Source organism: Eptesicus fuscus, chromosome 10 (assembly GCF_027574615.1).
Source record: "Eptesicus fuscus isolate TK198812 chromosome 10, DD_ASM_mEF_20220401, whole genome shotgun sequence".
Taxonomy (NCBI): Eukaryota; Metazoa; Chordata; class Mammalia; order Chiroptera; family Vespertilionidae; genus Eptesicus; species Eptesicus fuscus.
Window position 1 is genome coordinate 73586673 of NC_072482.1, and position 18786 is coordinate 73605458.

The following is an 18786-nucleotide window of genomic DNA, read 5'->3' on the forward strand; positions in this document are numbered from 1 at the left end:
TTTAGAAGGCCCTTGGAGAGGCTATATTTTCACACTGGTGCACACATGCGTGCACACACACACACACACACACACACACACACCCCGCACAGCCAGGGTGGCTGGCGGGTAGAGTCTCCCCCCTTTTCCTCTCTTCTGTCCTCTCCCACCACCCTCTCGCTCTGCTGAGACTGAGATGTGCCCTCTCTGGGCTCAGGACTGTCTCTGTTTTTCAAAACAAACCTGAAAAGGACTTGGGCTTTGCCTTCCCTCTGCAATAAGCATAGATATAAGCACTTAGTCTGCATAATACAATATAACCTAACCACATGGTCTCCAAAATGTCATTATTAGTGAAAGTATTAAAATGAGCAGGGAGGGTTGGTTTCCACATGGGTGCGATGGATAATTTTGTGGGAAGCCTAGTGAAGATTTGGTAAGTCTCCTTTCATCCCCTGCCTGTCTTAGTCTATTTGTGCTGCCTGAACAAAAAATACCACAGACCAGGTGGCTTACGAACAGTAGACACTTATTTCTCACGGTTCTGGAGGCTGGAAAGTCCAAGATCAAGGCACCAGCAGATTCCGTGTCCAGTGAAAGCCTGCTTCCTTGTTCACAGACTGCATCTTCTTGGTGGAAGGGGACAAGGGGTCTCTTTAGTAAGGGCACTAATCTCATTCATGAGGGCTGCACCCTCATGACATAAACACCGTCCAAAGCCCCCACCTCCTCATACCATCACATCAGGCATTAGGTTTCAACATATAAATTCTGGGGGAACACAAACTCTCAGACCCTAGCACTGCCCACTGTCAGGGTCTGCCTGCAGGACCTGGTTCCTCCCTCAACATCTGGTTACCAACACTGAGTGTGGGTTATGCAGGGCACAGTCCTGCGGCTGGATAGGATGCAGAGGTGAGTAAACATAACCCTCTCCTTTGATTAGCTTATAATTGAAAGGCTGTATTTTATTTCTTCTCTTTGCTGATTATTTTCTAGCCTCACAACACCAAAACTGATATTTATGTTTGTTTGCAAACAAACAATAATATACGGAGTCATGCCAAGAGTCACAGAAATACTAAATGTTCACTCAAATATTTATTCATCAATAAATTTGGACTGCCTGGTGTATGCCAGGCAACTGTGTGGCTGCAGCAGAAACAAAGTATATTAAAAAAAAATCCCTGCTCTCAAGATATATTTTTTTGAGGGAGAGAAGTGAGATCAAGGAGGTGTCTCTCTTAATAATTAAAGCACAAACCCTTAAGGTACAGGAAGCCAGGGAGAGCCCAGCCTCCCTCTTCAGCTAGCTGCACCTAGTGCTCCATTTATATTATTGTTTACAGATGGCTCTGTATATATTCTCCTGGAGGATATATAAATTACCGGAGGAAATCACACCAAATGAGCGACAATAATCTGAGGACAACATGAGAAAAGTCCATAAATAAGCATAGGTATGAATGTAGCTCCTGAGAGCTGTGGGACCAAAGTGTGGTCAGAGGAGCAGGAGGAAGAGGCAGGGAAGGCCTCTTTGACGGAGTGGAACTTGGATCGACGTGGGATAAAAACTGTATAACTAAGAACCTCCACTGCTACCTTGCCCACTCCCAGTTTCTCCCTCTCCATTATCTTCTCCCCTGTACATTACCTCCATATCAGCAGCCACCACGGCAGGTGACTGGGGGCCTGGCCACAGCCTCTGAGGCACTGATGGTTGTGTTTAATAGAAAGAAAGAAAAAGAATTTGAAGAGATTTTAACTCTGTAGAAAAAAATGGGCTTTGGGTGATCACCCTTTCATTCCCATTTTATTGGTAAAACACCCACTGAAAATAAAGCAATAGTAAATAGCAACTCTACAGGGCTTTCGTTCACCTAGGCCAGTGGTGGGCTAACTCATTAGTCAACAAAGCCAAATATCAACAGTACAACAGATTGAAATTTCTTTTGAGAGCCAAATTTTTTTAACTTAAACTTCTTCTAACACCACTTCTTCAAAATAGACTCACCCAGGCTGTGGTATTTTGTGGAAGAGCCACACTCAAGGGGCCAAAGAGCCGCATGTGGCTCGTGAGCTGCAGTCTGTGGTCGGCACACTGTGGCTCGCGAGCCACATGCGGCTCTTTGGCCCCTTGAGTGTGGCTCTTCCACAAAATACCACGGCCTGCTTGAGTCTATTTTGAAGAAGTGGTGTTAGAAGAAGTTGAAGTTTAAAAAATTTGGCTCTCAAAAGAAATTTCAATCATTGTACTGTTGATATTTGGCTCTGTTGACTAATGAGTTTGCCGACCACTGCAAAGTGAAATTTTGTAATTTTAAGGTAGCTGTTTAGTACAGATATTGGTTTCCACAAAAGGTACAAAATTTCTTCAGTATTGCATGTTTCCACCCAGCCACCCAATAACTGTTTTTTAACTCAATGATTTTCCTTTGTCATGAGATCATGGGATAAATATTCTTTTCCTTTTAAGTTAAGTTGATCTAGACTTTGATGTAGAATAACAATGAAGAAGCTTATTAATAAAGATAAGTTTCACCATTTGCCTCTGTATTGTTACCTTCTATACTTATGTTTCTGAGGAAAAGAGATGAGGTCAAAAACATAACTAACACTACTTGACTTCAAAGGAACAAAATCTTTGTTTCTGTGGGATTGGTGGGCCGCTGCTCAGCAGTGATTTCATTCTAACGGACACTCTGTATTATGTTTTGCAATTTACATATGAATTCTAAATATTTTGCTTTGATGCATTTCCAAAGAAAGGGTCAGACAAATGTCTTTTTTTTTTTTCTTTTAAGGGTAATATTAACATCTCATTCTATACCACTTCTCCAGCTGCCTCACTGAATTTTTTAAGTCATCACCTTTGTTCTATCCGTGGAGGTTTAGTGGAGGGGGGAGGTTAGAACAAGATGAAGATGTTTTCATCAGAGGAGAATTGTTCCAGGATGAAAAGCTCTCAGGAATATATAATGTGCTTCAGAGGAATTAAGGAGGAAAAAGCAAAGGTAGGGAGGAATCTGATGCTGTGGGTGTCAGACCCACTAGAGAGACTGCTCACACATGACATGTTTCAGATCATTTGACACGGTCATGCAAGCAACAGAAAGTTATATGGTTTTTAGTCTTCAGGTAGCAGTGAAATGACAATGTGGGCGGATCAGGAGAAAAATGAACTTCTCATTTTTTTATTAAAATTACTTTTGAGCTAGTTCTATCTAGACTGTGGAGGAGTTGATAAGCCACCAAGTTCAAACACACATATACCTCCCTCCACCTCCACAGCCGCAGCAAAGTTTTCTGCAGACTTGCTCTGGCCAACTCATCACTCACTCAGATTGCACTTACGGAGGAACCGGTGCATGTGTTGTGCCCTAGGAAAACAGATGAAAGAACACCTTTCCTGCCTCTAATGTAAATGTCAGACAGGTAGACAAACAATCACAACACAGAGCGGGAAGTCTAGTGGTATGAGCAGAATGCTGTGAGCCAGGTACCCAACCCAGCTGGGGATGGGGGATGGAGGGTGGAAGCCTTCCCAGAGGGTCTGGCAGTTGGCTGTGTTTTGAAATATGGACAGAAATGGTTCAGGAAAGAGGAAAGACATTCCTGACAATCCCAGCTGCATAATTCCAGGACAAAGAGATGGGATGGAGGCCTAGCTGGTTTGGCTCAGTGGATAGAAAGCCAACCTCCGGACTGAAGGGTCCCGGGTTTGATCCTGGCAAGAGCACATGCCCTCAGTAGGTGGGCGCGCAGGAGGCAGCCGATCAATGATTCTGGCTCATCGTTGATGTTAATATCTCTCTCTCCCTCTCCCTGCCTCTCTGAAATCAATAAAAATATTTTTTTAAAAAAAGCAAAGCTAGCCCTGACCGGTTTGACTCAGTGGATAGAGCGTTGGCCTGCGGACTGAAGGGTCCCAGGTTCGATTCCGGTCAAGTGCATGTACCTTGGTTGCAGGCACATCCTCAGTAGGGGGTGTGCAGGAGGCAGCTGATTGATGTTTCTCTCTCATTGATGTTTCTAACTCTCTATTTCTCTCTGTAAAAAAAAAAATAAAATACAATAAAATACTTTAAAAAATAAAAAGCAAAGCTAAATGGAAAAATATCCTTGGGTGAGGATTAATTTTTTTTTTTTAAATATATGGAATGGAAAAGTTAAGTTTGGAAAAGAAAGCAGGGCAATCACAAATGTCTTTGAGGCTATACTAACAGTTTGAACCTCATTCTAAGTAGATGGGATTACTAGGATTTTTAAGAAGGGAATAATCAGATTCACATTCACAGCATCAGTAATGGGCCTCAGGTGTCACCTCCTATCTAAATGACTCAGATCAGGAAAACCAACAAGGATAAAAGCAGGGCTAGAGCAATGTGCATGAAGACAAAGAAACACACGTGGCTCAAGAGTATTTGTAAGAAAGAAGTATACCAAGTGTGTTGATGGATTGAATGCCAGTATAGAGTGAGATGTGAGGCAACAGCATAGATGGTACAATTCAGGGATCAGGAATAAGGGACCTCATAAAGGAGGAGGAAGTAGAGGGAGTGGCAGTAGTAGGCACAGTTGATTGAGATGAGTTTAATCAATGGAAACATCCCATGGGCAATTAATATAGAGATCTAATGCTCAGGAGCCAGGGCAGGGTAGAAAGATACACTAGGATACCATTCAAAGGGTAGGAGAAGTCACAGCTGGGGATGAGGTGGTCGAGGAGAGACAGGGAGCCCTGGGGAATACCTGCATTTAAAAGACACTGAGAAAGAGACTTGAGAAGAAAGGGCAGTTGGGCAGAATTAAAACCATAAGAGCCACGTGAAAGTAAAGGAGAGGAATGTTTTTTAGAGGCAGAGTGATCAAATGCCACAGAAAAGTTATATGATCTAGCTAAAGAAGGGACTTGGGTTTTGAAACCATGACATCCTTGAAGATCTCAGTGAGGAGTTTTAATGAAGTGGTAGGAGGATAACCCAGATCTCAGGGACTGAAGACTAAATGGGAGAAGGGAAAGCAGAAACAGCAGCACACACTTGAATTTCAGGAGGCTTGACATCGAAAGCAAGTAGAAGGGACAGAAAATAGAAGGTCAAAGGAGTGTGTGTGTGTGTGTGAGAGAGAGAGAGAGAGAGAGAGAGAGAGAGAGAGAGAATCTTGAGCTTTGTTTTAAGAATGTGCCATCTCCTTTCATTTCCTGCCTGGTGAGAACTCTGGTACAATTCTCAGGTTTGAAATAAAAAAAGACCGGTGCAGGAATTCATAAAACAGTTACCACATGTCGAAGCTTTATGTATTTTTTCTCTTTTATCACCCCAGCAGTTTTACAACATGGACATTATTATGTTGTCTCCCTTTGAACTCCTGAGGAAACTGAGTCAGAAAGGTTGACAGCATGTAAACAATAGAGCTAGAATTTGGTTCCAGATCTATTGCATGTAACGCCCGTGTGCTGGGAGTGAGAGGGTCAGCCACTCTCCGGTAGTTTCACCTCTAGAAGCCTGTAGTGTTCCCCGTGAAAAGAAAGCTTTGGACTTGCTTATTCTCTCTGGTGCACTTCGCAGTCCAAACCCAAGTGTTCCAATTAAGGAGCAAACCATGTGAAAATCTATCTATTTCTTTTCTTGCCACCTTAACTCCCATCAACACACCTGAGCACACAATTCTATTATTTTCAAACTCTATTTTAAGTATAGGAGGAATCAGGTTAAGTTTTAGCACCTTAATGGCGGGCTCAGCGTGATGAAGGCCCATTACACTAAACACAAATGCCCTTCCCAGCTAATTTCAGAAGAGCTAGTTTGGTAAGGAGATCTTTCTTCTTTATACCAGGTTGCTTAATATGTATTTTTAAATTTTAACTGATATGTAATGTACATTCACAATGTGTACACCCCCTAAGTATTTAGCTTGCTGAATTTTTACCATCCATGTAACCAGCACCCAGATGGTTGACTCGTTTTGAAAATTATTTGCTCTTTGTTTTCACAGTTATAAAGCTTACTTGGTAATTCAACTCTACCTCACAGTGAATTGAGAAGGGCTAGCTAATTATAGCTTTAACTGTAAAAACACTTTGACAAACTTGAAGTAGAGAGCTGCTTAAATTGATTATACTGTCACATGGTTCCTACTTGAAGTATTTCAACTGAGAGAATGTCAAACTGTCCTCATTAACAGATCATGAGAGAGAGAGAGATGTTTGAAATTCAATTTAAGGGAGACTTGTGAATTTTTTTTTCAGCTCTTAATTATTTATTTTATTTTTTTCAGTGATCATGATAAATGAGAGACTAGAGCAGGCCAAACTGCTATAAGTTTCAAATAAACATTTTTTAAAATATACTATACACTAGTAGCCCATTTGTAGGAAAATCCTGCAAGCGGCTGTTGCGGCCACGTGCGCTGCCACTGCCGCTGCTGCCGCCGCCTTTGTGGCCACCGCGCCTACACCCTCGCGCTGCTGCCACCCGCCCCGCCCCGCCCCGCCCAGGCTTTCCCTCTGGCAGCCACCTTGCTTTCCGCTTTTCCTCCCTCTTCCTTCTAAGTTGTCTTCAGTCTTCACTCCACCCTCCCTCAGCGTATGCAAATTAGCCACCATCTTTGTTGGGTAATTTGCATACTCGCCCTGATTGGCTGGTGGGTGTGGTTTTGGTTGGTAGGCGTGGCTTGGGCATAGCGAAGGTGTGGTCAATTTGCATATTACTATCTTACTAGGTAGGATTAGTTATAAAATACAATGTTTTAATGTCAGAATTTACCTTTCAAAAATAAATACATCAAAATTAAAGACAAGTTGAATTTTAAGAAATTATTAATTTCTTGCCAAACTAATCTTATTAGTATAGGCTATAATGTAAAATAGTAGCTAACATAATTAGTTATTATTCTGTATGTAACTTTCTAATTACATCAGTGCTCTGTGCTATTTTATTTTTATTTTATTTTCTGATTAAGGTATTACATATGTGTCCTTATCCCCCTAGTGCCCCCCACCTCCCACTCATGCCCTCACCCCCCTGGTGTCTGTGTCCATTGGTTAGGCTTATATGCATGCATACAAGTCCTTTGGTTGATCTCTCCCCCTTACCTCCACCCTTCCCTACCTTCCCTCTGAGGTTTGAAGGTCTGATCAATGGAGACTTGTGAATTCTTTAAACTATTGACAGATTGTAACCTGAAATTTTCCTATTTACATTCTCTGAGTCAGCCTCCTTCCCTTCCCATAACTCTTTCTACATTCCTTCTGTAGCAATGGGAAATTTTGTGTTTGAAAGTAATGGTGGTCACCAAAACATCCATGTATTACACGTTTGTCATATGATTGACTATCCCTGCTTCTCAGCCTCAATTCCTAGTTTGCAAGCATTGTTAATGATGCTTTGTACAAAGCAACATTCAGATTCCAGCCTTCTCCAGACATGGGCCATCTTTCAGAGTCTCATCTTATTCTAGGTCATTTCTAATCTGAAAGGCCATGGTTTAAAACGGTTCAAGTGCCTGGCCGGTCTGGCTCAGAAGATGAGCATCAACCTATGAACCAGGAGGTCACAGTCCAATTCCCAGTCAGGGCAATGCACAGGTTGTGGGCTCGATCCCCAAAGGGGGGTGTGCAGGAGGCAGCCGATCAATGATTCTTTATCATCATTGATGTTTCTATCTCTCTCTCCCTCTCCCTTCCTCTCTGAAATCAATAAAAATCTATTTTAAAAAAACTAAAACAGTTCAAGTGGACTCATCTCAATGTAGGAGTGAGCAGGAAAGCTACTGCCTCTTTTGAGGATTATGTTTCTACCTCTGCAAGGGGAAGTGGGCGGGGGGGCGGCGGGGGGCGGGGAGAACCTTCTATGTGACAAGGACTTTGATGGTGAAACTAATGAAGAGCAAGAAAAAAAGTTGACTAAAATGTGCAAGCTTTTGATCCCAGAAGGTCTATATGTTACTCCACATGACACGAACCAAAGAATAATAATGCCTCTTGTAGCACGTGAAAGATATCTCATTAATATGACTTGTATTTACTCATGCTTTGTGTCCAGTCATTCCAGCATGGCTAGGAATTGCTGAAATCATTGCTCTCCTTTCCAATAATTATTTTAATAAATCTAGTCATTGTATATCATTTCTGGGAAATTAGTGTTTTTCCTACTTACTGCAAGATCTGGTTCACAATCTAGATTTGTACTAGCTGTATGTAGACAGATAGTTTTCATTCCCAAATTATATACTTCCAATCTTCCAGGCTTAGAGACTTACCAAGAGAGTAAAATTTAGCCCAGCTTTGGTGGTTACTAACTTTATTCTGTTTTGGAGCAAACATCTATAGTTTGCAAATTAAAGGTCTGTTTTTTTGTTTGTTTGTTTTTTTTTTTGCTTTTGGCACTACCTAATTTTGATTTGTCATAAAAGTTGTATAAATTCAAAAAGTCTCTTTTGAAATTTAAACCAATGTTGCAGATAATAAACAAATCAGCCATTTGATAAGGTTGAGTACCACTCAGAGAGAGCAACACCTTTTCTTTGATAATTCTAATAATAGCTTCAGGTGAAGACGAATCATAATCCATCTTAGAAAAGGTAAGACTTTTCCCCCATGAGCAGCTAACAAAACCATCACAAATGCTTCCCTACAAAATGTTTCAAATTATAGTCTTATTATTGGCTTTATCAATTTGTACAGCCTCTGGAAAACATCATTTTACATATCTGACAATGAAAATTATTCTCTCAGCAAAGTGCAGCACCCCTCTTAAGCAAATCCATAAGAATGACATGAAATGAAAAAGGTTCATGGGGATGACTATAAATGAACAATGTAGGGATTTCACTGACCTTCTCAGAGAAGATAGTCTGTATACTACTTGAATAGTGGTATTATTAAGTATTTCAAGTGCAAAATGTGAATATATCTATTTTGCTAATTAAGATGTCTTTTCAACACAAGTAGGTAATTATCTAGTAGGTATATTGCACTTCTGGGTTGTATATTAGAAGTGTTCTATCAGAAGCAATTTTAGCCTGCTTCGGAATGTTTGTTAATTAAAAGATTTGGAGATTTAAATGGAATACCTCCAGCTTTGGGAAAATCCTCAAAGTTGAGCCAATGAAAACTACAGCTCTTATTGTTCATCCAGAACTAACTGCATGTTCGAGCAGGTATTTGAATGCACCCTCAGCCACACAGAAGTAGCCCCACGGAATAGGCCACTTTTAGAAAGCCGTCTTTACTGCCCTTCCAGGGCTGGACTCTTCCTACTTGTCCAGCTTAGCTAGTCTCCCCAAGGATCTTCTTTCTGAATCTGAAAACAAAACAAAGCGTTTTTCTCTAACTGCCCAGCTTACCTAACAATGACTTGCCCAGGTTTGAGGATAACATAATTTGCAAGTAACAGATTAATGGTCAACATAATAAAAAGAGAAGGAGAATTAACTGAATATCCATTTTAATATTTTGACAACAATACAATAGCAGGAAATTCAGGAAGGATTTTCAATACATCATCTTTTTTCAAGGCCTACTATTAAAGGGCCAGTGAATTCCTTTATTATGAATGTTTCTTTGATTTTCATGATGAGTGAGCTTTTGAAATTTAGCTTTAAAAAATAGTTTCAATAAGCCAAAACCCATTTCAAGTGCACCAGAACAGATTCATGCATTGAGCAAGCACTTACTAAATGCCTACTAGGTGCTAGAAATCAGTTATGAGGAGCATAAAGATGAACAAATATAAATAAAGCTACAACAAGTACACAGATATAAATAAAGCTACAACACAGGACTTTAACAGGTGTTGAAGTAGACCCTTCTAGGCTAGGCCTGAGGAAGTTGGACAGGCTCCTCACATATGGTAACTTTCTACCTAAATGAACTGTATTTCAAATACTTCTGTAAAGCAAAACATTTATTTCTTTTGTTAGTTTCATTGTCACATATTAAGCTTTAAAAAATTACCTGAGGAATACTCATCATTGTTAAAATAAAATCAAAAACCTTATTCCTGAAGCTCTTTGATCATCCCAATTTTTAAAGAGAAAACTGAGGCCACCCTGCATAATAATGGGGACCTGCTGCCAAGCACATATTCATGGCTTGCAGTTCTTTATACAACTCTTCATCTTCCTGCTAACACAACTGGAGGACTCGCTAATTAAATCTGGTTTCTATTTCAGCAATTAGTCAGCTGTCTTCTAAAGAAAAAAAAAAAAACTGCCTTAGTTTTTCTTATTGAAACATTAAACTTAAGAATACTCCTGGATCCAGAACTTCTATTGGAGTCTCATATAATTCCTCTAATCATGTGCACTTTCCCCCTTGCATTTGAGTCTGTGACTACATATTTTCTTTTTATCGTTGTGTTTTAATCAGAGGTTCCCTTGACTTTGACTTAGATTGTGTTTGCACCAGATACATACCCCATAGCACTGGTGCCCCTACAATGTACCTTAGACTTCTTCAGGGTCACTGATTCACTCCCAACATCAGCAAACTCTTCAGTTGTCCTGGAAAAGGATTCCTTTCTCAACAATAAGAAAACAAACAACCCCATTAAAAAATGGCCCAAATATCTTGATCAACACCTTACCAAAGAAGATATATAGATGGAAAATAAGCATATAAAAAGATGCTCCGCATCATATGTCAAAAGGGAAATACAAATTAAAACAACAATATGATACCACTATTCACCTATCATAATGGCCAAAATCTAGAACACAGACAACACCAATGCTAACGAGGATGTGTGGCAACAGAACTCTCAAACATTGCTGGTCAAAATGCAACGTAAACAATTCAGCAGTTCATTATCAAACTAAACATATTCTTACCACATGATCCAGCAATCACACTCCTTGGTACTTACCCAGAGAGGTTGAAAACTTGGGTCCATACAAAAACCTGCAGGCAGATTATTATAACCTCTTTATTCATAATTGCCAAAACTTGGAAGCAACCAAAATGTCCTTCAGTGGGTGAATGGATAAATTGTAGTACATCCAAGTAAAGAATACCGTTCAAATCTAAAAAGAAATGAGTTATCAAGCCATGAAAAGACCTGGAAACTTACAAGTATATTACTAAGTGAAAGAAGGCAATCTAAAAATTACCTGCTAGATGATTCCAACTATATGACATTCTGGAAAAGACAAACTATGGAGACAGTAAAAAGATCAGTAGTTGCCATGGCTGGAGGTAGGGAATGAGAGGGAAAGGGATGAATAATAAGAACACAGAGGATTTTTTGGGCAGTGAACATAATCTGTATGATACCATAATAATGGATAGATATTATTAGATATTTATTCAAACTCAGAATGTATAACACCTAAAGTAAACCCTAATGTAATCTATGTACTTTGGGTGATAATGATGTGTCAATATAGGTTGTAACAAATGTACCATCTGGTGGGGGATAGTGGGAGCAGCTATGCCTGTGTCGGGGCAGGATGAATATAGAAAAATCTCTGTACTTTCCTCTCAGTTTTGCCGTGAACCTAAAACTGCCCTAAAAAATAGGATTTTGTTTTGTTTTGTTTTGTTTTTTGGAAAGGGGGGATACCTCCCTGGTTTCTGCTCATTCACCCTCTGCTATGGCTCCTTCTTCCCTCACTCACTTGGTTCACTTTCTTGCTATCTCTTTTGCTTAATGTTATCTTTGGATATTGATCAGCTTCTCTAAGATAACTCAGTGCTAACCTAGTAGCTGCTAACTGTTCTGTTCAGACTCACATTTCCCCAAGCTCTGCATGACTGGTAACCCAGGATGTCCCCTATTATGGGGCCCTATTAGGGAAACTGCTGGCCTCCACTGGGCTCAGTCTAGTCATTTCCTAATTATTAGTTATATTGATTACCACACCCAGAGGGATGACAGAAATCCTGGCTCAGATATTAACTCCACAATACAGAACAAATTTGTTCACCTGCCAGGAGCTCTTTCAAATTCTGTTCAAAAGATTAAAGAAAGGCCAGGACAATTTCACCCTTTATTTTTTGTCTGACCTATTTTCTCCCTTCCCTGTCTGAATTGTTAACAATGTTCTATATTATTTTTCAAGACAAGCATCCTAGCCAAAAAAAAAAAAAATTCTTTATGAACATTTTTATTGTATTGAGCTACAGCAAGTCTCCTAAAATTTGACTGCATGGAGCCTTGGGGCGCCAAGTGTGCTTGGCCAAGCTCTCCTTACTGAGTAGACTTCCTAACAGTCTGCACCGAGCCATCCTGCCTCCCTGCCTTTGCAGAGACTACACAGCTGATCCCTTATCCAGCAGATTCAATTTACAGCATTTTATTTTCCAAGAATGGCACTATAGGGAAATCAGGCTAACCTATCAGGCCATCTTAAAAGGAGCTTATAACCCAATGTAGTTTCCAATTGAATGAGAAAACTGAAGTTGTGCTTTGATTTCATGACTTGGATTTCTTTTGCCAAACAGCAAGTACTTATTGAGTGGTAAACAATGTCCGAGGCACAGCATTGGGCCGGGGGAGGTAGGAAAGCAGAGAAGGCAGTGGAATGCCTGCCTCAGTGTGGTGAACTGTCCAGGCTACTATCTCCCTTTCTGCAATCATCTCTCCATATGGTTATGGAATTAGAGGGGATGATATTTGCTTACAAAGTCATTCATCAAATACAAAAGGTACCATCCTATGATTACAGCAGTGCTCTGGAAGGCTTAAGTAATACTAGGCAAAGTTAATTTCCTTTTATACTATTGCAATGACAGTAAGTGCCTACAGAAATGGCTGCTTACCAAGTCAGTAATAACATTTATAAAATATATTGCAGATTTTGGAAGACAGCCACTAGGTGAATTGCAAATGTAAACCTCTTCCCTATTTGCTTACCCAATTCATTTGAAAATTGAACATCATTTCTTAAAAATGGGGACCTAACAATTTGAACTGGGTTGCTTATTATGGGGTGCTTTAAGGGTAACTGGGCACAGAAATTATTGATGAGAAAGAATGGTAGCCCTCTGGAGAATTGGGCAATCAGTGTGAAAGCATTCCACGTACAGCCAGGAATTTTGAATTTCAGTCATGACCTGTGTAACTCCTACTCAGCCAAGGTAAGGGTTCTCTCCAGCAGAGATTTATAACTGGTGGCATTTTATTAAATCACACAATAGATTAACACCCTCGACTCATCATAATTGCATGGAAAGCCGGCCCCAAGAGCAACAGCACCTCTCATTTATTGAAAGATCTTGATACAAGGAAACACATACGCGCGCACACACACCACATATGAATGAAGCCAAATAGCCAAACATAAAGCAAGAAATGTAGGCCACTGTCCAGATATCTCTAAATTAGGTACTCTGCATCAAGGTACAAAAACATCAAGATGAATGGGGTTTAAAATTTTTCAACCTGGTGTTTTGGCATGAAATGTTTAGAATCAAAGGTTCTCTCTTCCATCACATCAAAAGAAAAGGTTGATCTAGAGGCAGGAATGGATCAAACACATTTGGAATTACATCACGTGGAGGGACAATATCAAAGGCATGCCCTTTGCTAATAAGTAATGATTCTTTCCGTTGCATCAAGTTTATTTCATGGATTATTTTCAAAATATATCACTGAGGTGACTCTATTATTATATTCTTGCAAGCTTCAAAGATCTACCAAATCATTTTATGTAAAGAAGGGACTTGAGAAAAATGATGGTTTCTATCCTTTTCTTTTCTTTCTCCTTTTTTTTTTTTTTAATCCTCACACGAGGATATTTTTCCATTGATTTTTAGAGAGAGTGGGAAGAGAGAGGGAAAAACAGAGAGAAATATCTATGTGCGAAAAACATCAGTTGGGCTGGGGAGGAGCCTGCAACCGAGGTACATGCGTGCCCTTGACCAGAATAGAAGCCAGGACCCTTCACTCCTCAGGCCAATGCTCTATCCACTGAGCCAAACTGGCTAGGGCTAGCCTTTTGTTTTTGTGTTCTAAAATATTTTCTGCAGTGAAATAAAAGAAACAAATGACAAATAGATATTATTAAGACAGCTAGAGAATTTATTGACTTTGCTCTTTTTAATATAGTTTATCTATTCAATTGACTCTCAGCATAAACCACAAACTAATTTTTGAGTTCTTCTATAGAATATTGTTATTCATTGAAAATCAGCTGTTAATGAAATAAGTGAAAAGGCTGAATAATCATAGCTTACTCTTATATAGAGTACTGTGCTTTTAACAGCTCTGTAAATTAAAGGTAAAATTATGTAGCTGTACAGGGAGTACAGAGCCTTGGGCATTTCTGATCACTAGCTTGGTATAGGTCGGGATGAGGAAGGGAAAGAGTAGAAGAAAGAGGGCAGGAAGAGGCCCTCAAAATCACTCGTTCCCAGGTGAATGTTTTGATCTGAATACTAGCTAAGCTACCAAAATACAAAGAGCCCCAAGTACAAGAGCTCAACACAAAAAGCTCATTCTCTCTCACAAGAGTCTGAAAGTAGGGATGGGGCTGGAATGGTAGAAAGTCTCACTCCCCGGTTTCTTCAGGGCCCCAGCTTTCTTCTGTATGTGCTCTGACATTCCCGAGTTTCATCCTAGCTGGTCAGTGCCACATCCACAGTGGAGCCCTGGGACTGGAAAGAGAGAAGGGAAAGGATAACAGGTTCCTTTTACTTTTTACAAACAGTTTTATTAAGATACTAGAGGCCTGGTGCACAAAATTTGTGCACTGGTGGGGAGGTCCCTCAGCCCAGCCTGTACCCTCTTGCAGTCTGGGACCTCTCGGGGAAATGTCTGCCTGCCGGCTTAGGCCCACTCCCCATGGGGATCAGGCCTAAGCCGGCAGTCAGATATCCCTCTTGCAGTCCAGGACCCCTCGCTCCTTACCACCGGCCTGCTTCTTGCTCCTTACCACTTGGCTCACTGCTCCTTAGCACTGCCACAGAGGCAGAGAGGCTCCCGCCACCGCCGCTGCACTTGCCAGCCGTGAGCAGGGCTTCTGGCTCCTGCATTGAACATCTGCCCCCTGGTGGTCAGGGCACATCATAGCAACTGGTCATTCTGGTCATTCTGCCATAATGGTCGCTTAGGCTTTTATTATATAGGTAATTTATATACCACACAATTCATTCCTTTAAAGTGTACAATTCAGTGGACTGTGGTACGTTATATTATCAGTTTTAAAAATTGGCGTAAAATATATTGGTATGGACTGAATGTGTCCCCCTGAATTTTGTATGTTGAGGCCTAATTCCTAATGAGGTAGTGCTTGAAAGTGGGGCTTTTGGAAGGAGATTGGATTTGGATGAGGTCATGGTGGTGGAGGCCAATATAAGGGAAGGAAAAGCCCAGAGCTCTCTCTTGGCCATGTAAGGACATCGTGAGAAGGTAACTGTCTATAAGACAGGAAGCGGGTCCTTAACCAGAACCCAACCCTGCTGGCACCCTGATCTTGGACTTCCAGCCTCCAGGCCAGGCGTCCTCAAACTACGGCCCGCGGGCCACATGCGGGTGTTTTTGCCGTTTTGTTTTTTTACTTCAAAATAAGATATGTGCAGTGTGCATAGGAATTTGTTCATAGGTTTTTTTTAAACTATAGTCCCGCCCTCCAACGGTCTGAGGGACAGTGAATTGGCCCCCTGTTTAAAAAGTTTGAGGACCCCTGCTCCAGGCCTATGAGAAATAAATGTTTGTTGTTTAAGCCACCTCCATGGAATTTAGTTATGGCAGCCTGAGCAGACGAAGACATTTATACAACATAAATTTTCCATTTTAACCATTTTAAGTGTACAATTCAATAGCACTAATTATATTCACAATATTATGCAATCATAACTGCCTTTCCAAGACTTTTTTATCGACAAGCAAGTTTTTTTAAAACAAGTGATAGATGGGCCTTGTCCACATCTGCTCCATTCGCCTTCCATTGGCTGCAGCCACCTACAAGGAGACTTGGGAGTGTAGCCTGAGGTCAGAAGCCAGGTGCCGGCTGCAGCGCTCTAGTGCTAAAAGGAGGAAGGGAGAAGGGATGCTTGGGGGAAACGGCAGTGCCCACCAAGTATATGTACCTAAAAATCTCCCTTACTCACTTTGGGTTGCTATAACACAGTACCACAGACTGTGCGGCTTACATAAAACAGACATTTATTTCTCACAAACCTGGAGTCTGGAAATCCAAGGTCAAGGTGCCAGCAGATCCCGGGCCTGGTGAGGGCCAGCTTCCTGGTTTTCAGATGATCGTCTTCTTCTCACGTGACAGAGAGCAGAGGGAAGAGGCAAGCCCACAGGTCTCGTCATATAAAGGGAACTAACTCCACTTATGGGGGCTTCCCCCTCTTAACCTATTACCTCCCAAAGGCACCATCATCAAATACCATCACGTTGGGGGTTAGGATTTCAACATATGAATTTGGGGGGGAATACAAACATCTATCTAGGAACTGGTGAAGACGACTGCTCTTTTGCTTTAAAGAACAGTATGATCACTCCTCCAGTTACTTCTTGAGTAAAATATTGAAAAAATAAGAAACCGGGGGCCTTAAATCTACAGTAAGGGTGAGTTCAGAAAAGGGGACTATTCTGAGTCGGGGGGGCACCACATAGCAGCAGTCAGGGTCCAAGGAGAGAAAGGAAAGCTCAGAGACTCCTAGAGCAGGACTTGATATAGACTGTCAAGAAAAAACATATGCAACTTGAGTCTTACCAAAGTATCTTTGCACCTCATTGGCTATGACCAGGTCCCATGACTATGCCTGAACTAATTGAGTTTCCAATTGGAGGAAATCCTTTGATTGGGTTGGCAGGAGTCAGACACTGAGGGTGGAAGGATGGAGTCAACACCATCTGAACACATGAACTCAGTAATGGGGAGGGGATAGTTCCCCATAGGGGGTCTGGGACTCCATTTTACTAGTTGTGCATCCTGCTATTCTATGTTCTACTCTATTCTGTTCACAGGCTCTTTTCTGAACCCTGCCATTTTATCTCGGGAGCAGGATAAAGCAGATACAGAGAGGAATATATGCAGAATCAGGCATACTTGTTATGTATGTAAGGGGTGGGGCCCAGGGGCAGAGAGTGGCCAGGGAGAAGGAACAGTTTCAGCAGATGCTGTGATGAAGTCCAGCCTGGCTGACCTAAAATAATATCTAGAGACAGAGGCAACAGGTGAGTCAGGTCAGCAGTCATCACTAGAGGTTAACATGAAACATGAAACCTATGGGTATCATAGCAGGTAGTTGGGACATGGTAAAAAAAAAAAAATCCAGAAGAAGATATTTCTGTTATGCAGAAATGTAGCACCCCAAGACAGAGAAGGGGGGTATACGAATGACAACCGCCATGGCACACCCATATCAATGTGCATTGGCTCCTGCTCACAATGCACTGGACTCAAAAGTTGCCCACACTCACATGCATATGTCACCATGCTTGAGTGCAGGAGTGGCCACCACTGAGCATGAGATGTGAGAGGGCAGGAGTTACAAGAAGGGCCAGTAGCTTTGGGTGCTTGTATTTCCTTTTGGAAATTTCCTTAGGAATGTCTAGCTTCCCTTCACAACTTCTGTCTTTACAGAAATCAAGCTGGCTTTTCAAAAGTGTTCAATCACGACTTCTAGCTCCATGTAAAGAGCTTAGAAGTTGTTACTCCCATTCTTACAAGAAGAAAAAGATAAATAACAGAAAATCAGCAACTTTTCTAGGACCCATCAGAGAAAGGGGCAACATTCCCGCCCCTTGCCCCCCACCACCTCTGCCAAATCTGGATAGACAGGTGAATTCAGAAAGTTACAGCAAGACCTCCTTACCTGGGGCAGAAGCCACCAGAGCTATACATTGGTATAAACACTTAAATGGCAAATTTGATAAATTTCTGGAGGCTGAATAGGGACTATCATGAGAGTGAGAAACTCCTGGGAAAGCCCACATTTTCACAGATTGACTTCCAGGAAACCTTGGCACTCTGGGAAAGAGTCATCATTATGAAATACTAGACGCCCGGTGCACAAATTTGTGCACAGGCAGGGTCCTGCTGACCCATGACACTTGGGCCAGGCTGGCTGGGGGGAGGAGCTTCGGGCAGTTGGCTGGCTGGCCCGGGTCCCTGGTTGAACTCCTGGTGGAGGGGGAAATTTGCATATTAGCCTTTTATTATATAGGACAGTGGTCAGCAAACTCATTAGTCAACAGAGCCAAATATCAACAGTACAACGATTGAAATTTCTCTTGTGAGCCGAAAACCAACTTCTGCGCATTGACCACGAAGTTTCAATCCCACTGTACATGCATGCCCGCATGTGGTATTTTGTGGAAGAGCCACACTCAAGGGGCCAAAGAGCCACATGTGGCTCACAAGCCGCAGTTTGCCGACCACTGATATAGGATACTGAGAGGGTTCTCCGTGAGAAGAACCACTCTCTGGGGCAGTGGTTCTTAACCTTTCTAAATGCCGCCACCCTTTAATACAGTTCCTCATGTTGTGGTGACCCACAACCATAAAATTATTTTCGTTGCTACTTCATAACTGTAATTTTGCTACTGTTATGAATCATAATGTAAATATCTGTGTTTCCCACAGGTTGAGAACCGCTAGCAGGGTCGCCTAAGACCATCGGAAAACACAGATATTTACATTACGATTCCTAACAGTAGCAAAATTACAGTTAGGAAGTAGCAACGAAAATAATTTTATGGTTGGGGGTCACCACAACATGAGGAGCTGTATTAAAGGGTCACGGCATTAGAAAGGTTGAGAACCACTGCTCTAGGGGAAAAGACTTCCCAGGGCCTTATCCCCCCCTGGGGAAAGGGCATTTCTCCCACTCTTCACCCCTTTGGCCTT